Here is a 12,600-nt window from a genome sequence, read left to right as displayed (position 1 = left end):
GGCAATCCACCTGCCTCAGTCTCCCAGAGTGCTAGGATTACAGGTGTGAGCCACCATACCTGGCCTTGAAGTTTTACATTTTAACAATTCCCACCAATGGACAACTGAAGACAAAACCAATGAAGTAATGTTATACACCACCAAGCCCTACATATTTGCACTAACTTCTCAAGCTGCCTCCATCCAGTTTATAAAGAACCCTTACATACAAATCAGAAGCTTTAACTCTCCAAGCTTGCAAAGCTTAGTTAACTCTTTGTTCTACTTATGAGAATGTGACTCAACTATGTTTACGGACTTAGGCAATGAGCTGAGACCTGGATTCTAGTTAACCTTATCCATCCCTGATCAAAACAAATACTTTAGAGTAAATAATATCAGCTTTGCGTAAGCTTTCCCAGAAACATTCCCTTGGAATTTTAATTGCCTCTATTATCACAACCACTGCTTCCACTGAAGCAGTGACCTTATCAAGCACTATTCACACTGCTCAACAAGTGAATGGTTACTTACAAAACACCACCACTGAGCTTCAGTCTCTAACAAACTATTGACCAGGAAATTCCAAAAGTCCTTAATGCCATTGATGCTGCAGTTTTATAGTTGGGAGAAAGACAGGAAGTTCTATGGACAAAATAAAAAGCTTGTTTGTGACACTGATTACCAAGCCATGTGTATCACTCCCATCCCCTTTAATGCGTTACAAAATTGGAATGCTGTAAATCTGCATCTGCCAAAGACTTTGAAAAACCACTGGCTCAAGATTATTGAATTTTATAAAGTCAACTGTCAGTGCCTGCTGTGGCACCCCATTACCGCTCAAATAAAAACAGCTGGGACACGGATCGAAGGTACATGCCTGCAAGAGGTGGGCTTCTCATAGGTGCAGGGAGAGCCCCAAGTAACCTCTGTTGTGACCTTTTATTGAAGCATTATACAACAGATGTGGGGACTCATGTACTAGGACTATGGTGTTTAATGATTGCTCCATGCTTTTTCCTCACAGGCTCGACTCCCACCCTGTTGCACCACAAATGTCCAGAGTATAACACCTGCTTGCTAATGAGTGACCAATCTTATCTCATTAACACATGCATATAGGTGGAAAGCCTATATACTTGTGCCTTTTTGCCTCTAAGAGTGAGCAGGAATAAAAGTTATGTTTTTCTACAATCTAGGAGGCTCTGAGGTAGAACTCCCAGTATGGCCTTTGCCCTAACCAGAGGAATGTGACATTCCACTGGCTGAGCAGGGCCAGGGGGGCTGGTCATTTGCATACTTTTGGAACCTCCGGGTTGTGGTTTTACAAAACTTCAAGTTAATGCCTCCAGATGGCTTAGGGCCTTGTAGAGTGGGTGATTAATCAGCCCTTTCCCCTTGAAGGAGTTTCCCTACCTATCAAGAATCAGACCGTAAAGTCAACAACATGTTTTTCCTTGATTGGTATTTTTAGTATAATGGATGTTGTTGTGATCAGAAGACTAGCAGGCACTAAGTAAAGGTTAATTTGTTTTTTACTATATGTCACTAAAGTAATGGAAGGATTATTGATCGACAGTTTGTACGTGCAAAGTTAGTTATTTAAACCAGCAAAAAATAAAGAAATTTGCTACTCAGCATCTTAAGGTGGTAGTCCTCTTTGTCTCAATACTATTCCAATTGCAAGCCTATTCTCTGTTTCTCGACCACCCGTGAACCTGAACACAACACATGCAGCTGCTTGAGGGCTTGTCTCCAGGCTGCAAAACATCTCCATGCCAGCTAAGAGATTGTCTCACTCCCTGTGCCTCCCTCATGAACCAGTGTCTGCTTCTATAAGCCTGGTACTTGGTCTCTTTCCTTTTTCTGTTTAAGATGTTCTTGTATGAGGTAAGAGAGAAATCCACAGTTGTCTGTTTTATCCATTGTCATGGATCAGCTCTCCTTCTGGCTAGACAAAAAGCACAGCATCATTAAAAAATTATTACATCAATGAAAACTAGTGTGGGTAATTAACAAAATTACCTCAATGTGGCATTGAGTGGAGGAACCCTGTATTAATTCTCCCTCTCAGAAGCTCTAACTGCTCTTAAGGAAAAGGGACGCTCACTGCTCTAAACTACTTCCTATTGAGAATGGAAGATGTTATGGGGAAGGCAGTTAGAGCAGTGGTTCTCAACCTGTGGGTCACAATCCCTTTGGGGGTCGAACGACCCTTTCACAGGGGTCACCTAAGACCATCCTGCATATCAGATATTTACATTATGATTCATAACAGTAGCAAAATTACAGTTATGAAGTAGCAACGAAAATAATTTTATGGTTGGGGGTATTGGGGAACCTGTATTAAAGGGTTGTGGCATTAAGAAGGTTGAGAACCATTGAGTTATAGGTTTTTCAGAGGAAGTTTATCCAGGGTTCACTGTAAATGAAAATCTTGGTTGATAATTTAGATGTATGGATGCATACTATTCATACTTTTAAGGAAAAGCTAGATAGTGGTATCTTTGAAAGGACAGATAGGTTTACACTGTATAAAATAGAGAAACAATTTGTACCATGATATGCTCACTTGTTTATGGTATTATCACTGTCGTTACTAGACTGTAGTGTGGTTAATGGAAGTCAAGTGTTTTGGAGAATTAGAGATTTAATACCCTCTTGTTTCTCTTGTTAGGTAGCAACTATATTTTTCAGACAAGCAAGAAAATAAATGAAACATTCTTTAACTGTAATTTCAGCTTCCTCAATAATACAGGTCTATTCAAGTTATTTCTTCAATGCTGATTGATATCTTGTGGCTAAAAATGGAATGTTTAGCATAAAGATTGCCTGCCCAAGGATAAGATAAAAATTACCAAAGTGAGTTAGGAAAGTCAAAATTTACTCCCTAATTTGTAATATTTGTTATAATCACATGATGTGTTTACTTGATCTCTCCTTTGTTATCTCCCCTTCTTTTATTGGTAATGATTACTTGGGGTTCCTTACCTTGAATAATTAAAACTAACTTTGTTATCTAAGCATTATTTATGGATTTTGCTAGATAAAAGACCCTTGAGAGCTCTTTGGTGGGGCTGTACTTGCTAAGGTTGTAGCAGCTAGGTGCTGCTAGTTATGGTGTATTCCTGTCACGGGGGCCATCTGCTTTTTTACCTGAGATAACTGAATCAGAGTCCTTTCTTTTTTTTTTTTTTTGAGACGGAGCCTCAAGCTATCCCCCTGGGTAGAGTGCCATGGCATCACAGCTCATAGCAACCTCCAACTCCTGGGCTCAAGCGAGTCTCCTGCCTCAGCCTCCCAAGTAGCTGGGACCATAGGCGCCCGCCACAACGCCCGGCCATTTTTTGGTTGCAGCCATCATTCTTGTTTGGCAGGCCCGGGCTGGGGATTCGAACCCGCCACCTTAGGTGTATGTGGCTGGCGCCTTAGCCGCTTGCCTCCTTTCTTATGTCAACTGCTCTCAGTGTAGATTCTGGAAAATGTAGTGGGGACCCAGGCCCCCACACTTGCTCTTGAAATTGCCAGTGGTTACAATAAGCCCTTGGTCATAATTGCTGAAGATATTGATGGAAAAGTTCTAAGTACATTTGTTTTGAATAGGTTAAAAGTTAGTATTAAAGCTGTAGCAGTCAAAGCTCCAGGTTTTGATGATAATAGAAAGTACCAGCTTAAAGACCTGGCTATTGCTACTGGTGTTGCAGTGTTCAGAGAAGTGGGATGGACCCTAAATCTTGATGTACAGCCTCATGACTTAGGAAAAGTTGGAGAGGTCATTGTGACCACAGATGATAATCGTACTCTTGAAATAAAAAGATGACAAGCCTCGAATTGAAAGCAGATTCAAGAAATCGTGGCCAGGCGTTATGGCTCACACCTGTAATCCTAGCACTCTCGGAGGCTGAGGCGGGTGGATTGCCTACCTCAGGAGTTTGAGACCAGCCTGACCAAGAGTAAGATCCCATCTCTACAAAATAGCTGCGCATTGTGGTGGTTGCCTATAGTCCAAGCTACTTGGCAGGCTGAGACAAGAGGATCACTTGAGCCCAGGAGTTTGAAGTTGCTGTGAGCTATGATGCCAGTGACATTCTACTGAGGGCAACAAAGCGAGACTGTGTCCCATTAAAAGAAAAAAGCCTTGAGCAGTTCGAGATTACAACTAGTGAATATGAAAAGGAAAAACTGAATGAATATCTGGCAAAACTTTCACATAGATTAGCTGTGCTGAAGGTTGGTGGAAAAAGTGATGTTGAAGAAAAGGAAAAGAAAGATAGAGTTACAGATGCCCTTAATGCTACAAGAGCTGCTCTTGCAGAGGCATAGTTCTGGGAGAAGGTCGTACCCTCCTTTGTTGCATTCCAGCCTTGGATTCATTAACTCCAGCTAAGGAAGGTCAAAAAATGGGTACAGAAATTATTAAAAGAATTCTCAAAATTCCTTCAATGACCATGGCTAAGAATGCAGTGATGAAGGATCTTTGATAGTTGAGAAAATTATGCAAGTTCCTCAGAAGCTGGTTATGATGCTATGATTGGAGAGTTTGTGAATATGGTGGATAAAGAAATCATTGACACAACAAAGATTGTAAGAACTGCTTTATTTGGATGGTGCTGCAGTGGCCTGATCTGTTAACTACAGCAGAAGCTATAGTCACAGAAATTCCTAAAGAAGAAAATGATCCTGGAATGTGTGCAATGGGTGGCATGGGAGGTGGAATGGGAGGTGGCAAGTTCTAATTCCTAGAATAGTGTTTTATCATTAATGAACTGTGACTGGAAGCTCAAAACTGTTTCTCACCAATAACTTCACAGAAGTTAGTTGAATAAAAAGCTGGCTGGTGTTTAAGAAAATCTCTATAACCATCAGTTACTGGTTTCAGTTAACAAATACAATGGTTTACTGCTGTCATTCATCATCCAGGCCTACAGGTAACTTATTTTGTGTTTTTTTTTTAATTTCAGGTTAATGTGAGGGTACAAACAACCAGGTTACAATGTTTGCATTTGTTATGGAGGGTCCCTTTTGTAGTGTGTCCCAAACTCAAGAGGTATGCCATGTACTTTTACAATGTGCCCATTAAGTGAGAGCACAGCAATCTTCCTTTCACAACTTGAATTGAGTTTTTTTCTTATGTGGTCATGTATTAGATTGTCTACTGGCTTCATATTAGTATTGAATACATGGATAATTGTTTTTCCATTCTTGTGATACTTTACTAAGAAGGATATGTTTCAACTCCATCCAGGTTAATACAAAAGATGCAAAGTCTCCATCTTTTCATGGCTGAATAGTATTCCATGGTATACATATATCACATTTTGTTACTCCATTCCTGGATTGATGGAGATTTAGATTTTTTCCACATCTTGACAATTGCAAATGGAGCTGTGATAAACAATCTAGTGCAAATGTCCTTATGATAAAATGATTTTTTTTTCCTTCTGGGTAAAAACTAGAAGCCTAGTGATGGAATTGTGAGATAAAATGAGAGATCTAATTTGAGTTCTTTGTGGATTCTCCATATTTATTCTAAAGAGGCTGTATTAGGTTGCAGTCCCACCAGCAGTACAAAAGTGTTCCCTTCTCTCCACATCCACTCCAGCATCTTTAGCTTTCAGACGGTGATGTGGGCTATTCTCACTGGGACTAGGTGAAATCTCAGGGTGGTTTTTGATAGACTCAGGTTACTGACCCATCCAGGAAGGATCCCTTTCCTGGAAAGCACGTTCCTCCCAGGAAATAGTTAATGGACAAATCCAGGCCCCTCTAACATTGCCCCACCTACCTGCCCAGGTCAAACTATGGACAGACCAATCTTGGCTGCCCTAACCCTTTAAATCCCTGTCCGCCATAGGCCATGGGTGGATTTCTCCCTAGTTAGAAATCTCACCCTTCTCCAGGTGGAATAAAAACCACTTTAATTGTTAAATTGGATCTCTGTTTTCCTTTCATCTTGCATCTCAGAATGATATCCTTGGGTCTGGAATCTTTCAGTTTTTTCTTTTCTTTTCTTTTCTTTTTTTTTTGAGCAGAATCTCAAGCTGTTGCCCTGGGTAGAGTGCTGTGGTGTCACAGGTCACAGCAACCTCCAGCTCCTGGACCTAAGTGATTTTCTTGGCTCTGACTCCCAAGTAGCTGGGACTACAGCGGCCTGCCCTGATTCCCAGCTATTTTTTGGCTATACTTGTCATTGTTGTTTGGCAGGCCTGGGCTGGATTTGAACCCACCAGCTTTAGTGTATGGGGCTGGCACTCTAGCTGCTGAGCTACAGGAACTGAGCCAACCTTTCAGTTTTGATTTGCCTTTATCTAATGATTAGGGATGAAGAGCATTTTTTTCATGTGTTTGTAGTCATTTGTCTGTCTTCCTCAGAGAAGGTTCTGTTTATGTCTCATGCCTAGTGATAGACGGGCTTATTTGCTCTTTTTTGTTGATTAATTTCAGTTTCCTATAGATTTTAGTTATCAATCTTTTGTTAGATTTGTAATGTGCAAATATCTTTTCCTATTTGCAAGGTTGTCTACTTGATTTACTCATTGTGTCCTCAACTGTATAGAAGCTTTTCAGTTTAATTAAGTCCCATATTTTGTATCTTTGAATAAAAATATATTTGTACATCCCTTATAATGAATGCAAGAGTCATGTACCAATGTACTGCTTTCAACTTAAATCACTGAGGCATTTTTACTACTGTTCTGTTTATATCAGAATTTTAGTGTTTGCCATCACCAGATGACAAGTTAAGAAGTAGCCTTTCTATGCAGAGTAACAAAAATTATGTACAATGTAGAGAAATATCCAATTATGTGACAATCTTTGTAATAAAAACTTGTTTAAAGCTAAAACAAAGATTTTGGATAGAAGTCATAGTGAAGTAAGAAGTTATTGTTAGGGCCACCTTTTTCTTAGTGGCAGCTTGACAATAGGTCAGAGGCTGATGTTCTGGGTGGAAGGCTGAGATAAAAGGCATTCTTTCTGGGAGAGAAAAAAATCTCTCCCAAAACACTTGAAGGGCTAAAATCTTAAAGAGTTGAGAGGGCTAAAGAAATGGGACCAGAATTTTACCTTCAAGTCATTTGCTAAATTATTAAACTTCACAGGAAAGTGAAGAAGAAAAATGTGAAAAACATGCAATTTTTGTTGACTTCATAGTGTTGAGGAGATAAAAATTCAAATTTTGGCTCCAATCAAGAGATGCAGATTTAGTAGAAATCAGGCTTTAAGATGGCATTACAAAATGGCTTTATCTTAGGTCCTAGGACAAACTAGAAATTATGGAATAGTGGAAGAAAAGGTGCGTAGAATATTATAAAAATTAAAATTTAGGCCTAAATCAACATAGTCTCTATATTGGATTAAGGAAAGAACTGCTCAATGTGGGAGGTAGATAGGTTTACTTCTCAGCTAAATGCCCCACCTGATTTCTGAAGTAGCCAGGGAAAACACCTGGGAAATTCTTCCCGGTTAAGAATCCGGAGGCACCTGCTTGCCTGGTCAGGCTGTCACAGGCATTTCAGAGTTAAGAGACAGAAGGAATTAAACTCTTCTGAAATGTAGTTCACCTAGAAGAACTGGTTTACTTCCCCTACCTGAACAGAACTGGTTTCTTCCTCTACCTGTATTTACATACACTACTGGCTGCTTACCAACCCTCTGCAGCATACCCTGGCTTTCTGTCTATCCTGTCTTCCTGGGAACTTGGGATTCTTTCACCCTATTAATAGAGGATTCCCCCATTCAGGGCTGCACAGGGATTCCCATTCTCTAGGCCCAGGTGAGCTCAGAAATCAGATCTCTATTTCTAGGCACAAACAGGCTGCTTTTCCCAGGCCAACATTCCTGTGACTTCTGGGCAGATCTGTCTGCCTAATGGCCTGGTATGAACAGATACCCGTAAGAAGACCCTGGCTTGGTGCCACTCTCTTTGGCTCCTGGAGAAGCTGCCTTCTTCATTTGCACTTTTCTGTTTTCCAGGTGACTGCTTCTCTTTCACCCCAACCCAGGAATGCTACAAAATGCAGAGCGAGAGTCCCAACAGAGGGACCATGGATTCTCGCTTCTCCCTAGGTTAGTTAAATTTACAATTAAAAAAAAGAGAGAGAAATGTAGCTTTAACATTTTTTTCTTTTAAGTTCTTAAAACCCCCTTAGACTGAGGATTTCTATTTTGTTTGTTCCATTAGCTACATTTAATTTTAAAACTTCATATTTTACACATTGAGCAATATCTAACATTGCACTTTCATTTTTCATTCTTTTTTTTTTTTTTACACAAAAGCAAAGTTTTATTTTCTTTAAATACTTAAGACAGAGTCCAGGATGGCTTCCTGGGCTCCGGAAACTTCCAGTAATCCCTGTCTGTGCAGAAGACTTATGGGGAGGGTGGCTGACAGGTAACAGCGGAGGAAACTCAGGCCAGACCTGAGTGAAGCTCAGGCTGTCAGAATGGCAGGCTGTTTGGAGGAAGGACTGATGAGTGTATCCAAGCGGAAAGTTGCTCTGACGATGCCTGTCTCAGCCAGTGTCATTTTTCATTCTTTAGGTTTTGCTTTTGGGTTGCTTTTTTTTTTTTTTAATAGTTCTTGGTGTGGAGACTGTGAAGACTATGCCTGAGGTTGCTCATAGAAACTTCAAGCAAAATGCATGACAGTGATAAAGTGGGGGAAAACTTTGCACCAAACAAGTGGCTGGAAAATCCAGGTAAGAATCTGAACCATGTGGAGTGAGTATAGGACCTGGGGTGGGAAAATAGAAATGATCTTTAGTCTCTACAAGAAAAATGGTTAACAAGTATAGAGTTTTTAATCCTAAAATCTGAAACACCTCAGAAAAACTTACTGCTACCTTACCACTCCCTCCTCATTTGCTTAGTAAAAGTTAGTCACTATCCTCTTATTTACTGCTCTATAATTACCTCTCTATAGCTGGTAGTCTTTAAAGAATTATTTAGGGGTGGAGGCAAGATGGCAGACTGCAGCTAGCTTTCCACAGAGGCTCCCATCCAGAAGGAGACTTAAAGGACAGAAGTTTAACAAGTAAGCCGATGGTTTGGAGCTGAGCCAGGAAAGAAGATTCAAGAATGTACATCAACCTTACTGAGGCAAGCTGTGACCCAAAAATACAATCAAAAGGTACAAAATCCACTACCAAGTGAACCGGAGTCCCCGCCCCCACAAGAAAGGCTTGCAGTTTACTCTAAACAAACAAGTGAGCAGAGTTCAAACATCCTCCCACTCTACCCCATGGGAGAGACCATCTAAAAACGGAACCTCCTACCCCTACTAGGGTACCATGGCACTCTCCTGCCAGGCATAAAACCATAAAACTTTATAAAGTGGTATATATTCTCTACCTGCAACTCTAAACTCCTAGGATTCCCCTCCACTCTCACCCCGAGGTCTGGAGGTTTGTCACCCATGGAATCCAGATTCTTGACCATTTTCTTGAGAAGAGTAGAGGGGGAAAGGGCTGGTACTGGTCTGTACTGACTCTGTGGCACTGGAACGAGGAGAGGATGGTCAGCTGAGAGAAAACCATACAGGAGCTACGGTATCCTGAGTTGCAGAGTGTCAGCCACAGCAGTGGGAAAGGCTCACATCCCTGAGGCCATTCCCAATAGACACGCCCTGTCTCTCTGGGCAACTAGAGAAAGCAGGGCATTTTCTCCAGTGATAGCCACTGGTGGAGCAGATTTGGGAAGTTCTGTGAGTAAAGAGAATCCTTAAGGGCAGTAACCACCTGGGCAGAGTGCAGGGACTTGAATACAAGCAGCTCACAGACTTATAGGGAGGGGCTGAACGAGAAGACTGCTTATCTGACCATAATAGCACCCAGCCCTCAGGGCATTATAGCTGAGACAAAGTCAGTGGGTGGGCAGAGGCTGAAATTGACACCTGAGTATAAACTCTAATTGTTTACTGCCCAGGGATGAAGTGTGATTTATCAGTTTCAGCAGCATCTGACCTGCAGAGGAATTTAGCCAGACAGAAAAAAATTCTATGAAGTTGCTCTGTCCTGTTCTGCCAGCAACATAAATCAGGTGTGGGACTGGAATTGAGTAAACTGTCCCAGCCTTCATAAAGCACCAAAGGTTGTCAGGCCTCATCTCCCCCTGCCAGACTCAAATCTCCTGGTTACTCAGGCAGTTGTAAACCCCGGGAGCATTTGCTCACTGGAGGGATCTGGATCACAGCTCTGCAGGATTACTAGTGACAGGATGCAAGGATGGAAAAGAGGCATCAACCTTCCCAGACTAATTCGTTTGCTGGGTGGGTCACTCTGCCCTCACAGAGCACTGGAGTGAGACATATTTGAGCTGCCAGCAGACCCCTCCTATATAGTTGCTGGAGATTTTTTGAACTCTCCCACCTGAGACCAGTGCCAACTGGGATAACTGATTTGGACCTCTTGAACCAGGCCAATCACCCAACGTCTATCAAAAGTGGCACCCTGGGTGTATGATTGAGGGAAGGTTTGATTTTCCTTGCCCAGTTGTTGTTTGGGGGGGCAGGGCAACTTAATTGCCAGTGTTTCTCCAAAGCAGAGACTTCAACCCGGAGTAACTGATTCACTAGGATAGGACAGAGACCAGCTGAAAATAAGACAGAGCCACTTAACTCCACCACACCAAACAGGTCTCCAGTCTCTCAGGGTGTAACACCATATGGGTCCTTGACAAAGCTCAAGGAGAAAAGCCAAATGGGGCAAAATAATCATAGGGCAGAATCAGCAGAAAACTCTGGGAGTATGAATAACGAGAGTAGATCAACACCCTCCCACCCAAGAAAGGAGTGGCAGATGCAACTGAAGATCCCATTCATAAACAGATGGCTGAGATGTCAGAAATCAAATTCAGAATTTGGATTGCAAATAAGATTAATAGAATAGAGGCAAAGATAGAATTAGAAATTCAAGGAGCATTCCAAAAGTTCACTCATGAATTCAACAAATTCGAAGACAAAACCACCAAAGATTTTGAAACATTGAGGCAAGAGATTGCAGCCCTCAAAGATCTGAAAAATATGGTAGAATCCCTTGGTAGCAGAATACAGCAGGCAGAAGAAAGGATCTCGGACATTGAAGACAAAGCTTTTGAACATACCCAAGCATCCAAAGAGGATCAGAAATGAAAAGCTAAAATGGACCATTTTCTCAGAGAGCTCTGGGATAATTCAAAGAAAGCTAATATTTGCCTTATAGGAATCTCTGAAGGCAACAAAGTTGCTTCACAAAACATAGAGGCTCTTCTTCATGAAATTATAAAAGAAAACTTTCCAGATATGCCAAGAGATCCTGCAACCCAAATAAGACATCCCTCGAATAAGATACATCATAATTAACTTCACTAAAGTTAATATGAAAAAGAAAATCCTAAAAGCAGTTAGACATAAGAAAACCATAACCTACAAGGGGAAGAATATTAGAATGACTGCAGATCTCTGTGCCAAAAAATTTCAGGCTAAAAGAGGGTGGTTCATAGACATTTAATCTCCTAAAACAAAATGATGTTAAACCCAAGATACTGTATCCAGCTAAACTGAGTTTCATTTATTGAGAAATTAAATACTTTAATGACATTCACATTTTGAAGAAATTTGCCAAAATTAAACCAGCTCTTCGGGATATTCTTAGACCTATCTCCCATAATGACCAGTGTAATCCTCCACCACAAAAATAAACTCACTCAGAAACTTTTAATCAAACTCCAACTTCTATACTGGTGACAGGATAAAAAGTGTCCACTGGACTTTTGAACAACTTGATACCCAATATTTCACCAGGATTATCAATAATTTCAATCAATGTGAATAGCTTACATTGTCCTCTAAAGAGGCACAGATTGGCTGATTGGATACAGAAACTCAGACCAGATATTTGTTCTATACAATAATCTTATCTTAAAAGATAAATATAGACTCAGGGTGAAGGGATGGTCATCTATATTCCAGGCAAATGGAAAGCAGAAAAAAGCAAGCATTGCAATTTTATTTGCAGATACAATAGGTTTTAAACCAACAAAAGTAAGCAAGGACAAGGATGGCCAATTTGTATTTGTTGAGGGTAATACTCAATATGATGAGATCTAAATTATCAATATTTATGCACCCAACCAGAATGCACTTCAATTTATAAGAGACACTCTAACAGGCATGAGCAATTTGATTTCTCCCAGCTCCATCATAGTTGGAGAATTTAACACTCTTTTAGCAGTGTTGGATAGATCATCCACTAAGATGCTTAGCAAAGGAATTTTAGATTCAAATTTAACTATTTAACTTTTGGATTTAACAGACATCTACAGAACACTTCATCCTAACAAAACTAAATACACATTTTTCTCATCAGTCAATGGAACATATTCCAAAATCAATCACATCTTAGGTCATAAGTCTAACCTCAGTAAATTTAAAAGAATAAAAATTATTCCATGCATCTTCTCGGACCATCATGGCATAAAAATTGACCTCAGTAACAACAGGAATCTACAGACTCATACAAAAACATAGATGCTAAATAACCTTATGCTGAATGATAGATGGGTCAGAGATGAGATCAAGAAGGAAATTACAAAATTTTTAGAACAAAACAATAATGAAGACACAAGTTATCAGAACCTGTGGGA

General features: G+C 40.5%; 1 pseudogene; it reads left to right on the top strand.

Annotated features, from left to right (window-relative positions):
• The first annotated feature begins 1,854 nt into the window (after positions 1-1,854).
• On the top strand, positions 1,855-4,715 carry LOC100942367 (annotated as a pseudogene).
• The last annotated feature ends 7,885 nt before the right edge of the window (positions 4,716-12,600 follow it).

The sequence above is a fragment of the Otolemur garnettii genome, unplaced genomic scaffold (genome assembly GCF_000181295.1).
Source record: "Otolemur garnettii isolate 467f Iridium unplaced genomic scaffold, OtoGar3 scaffold00299, whole genome shotgun sequence".
In the NCBI taxonomy this organism is placed as follows: domain Eukaryota; kingdom Metazoa; phylum Chordata; class Mammalia; order Primates; family Galagidae; genus Otolemur; species Otolemur garnettii.
The sequence above is the reverse complement of the archived record's forward strand: the minus strand, read 5'-3'. Positions and strand labels throughout refer to the sequence as shown.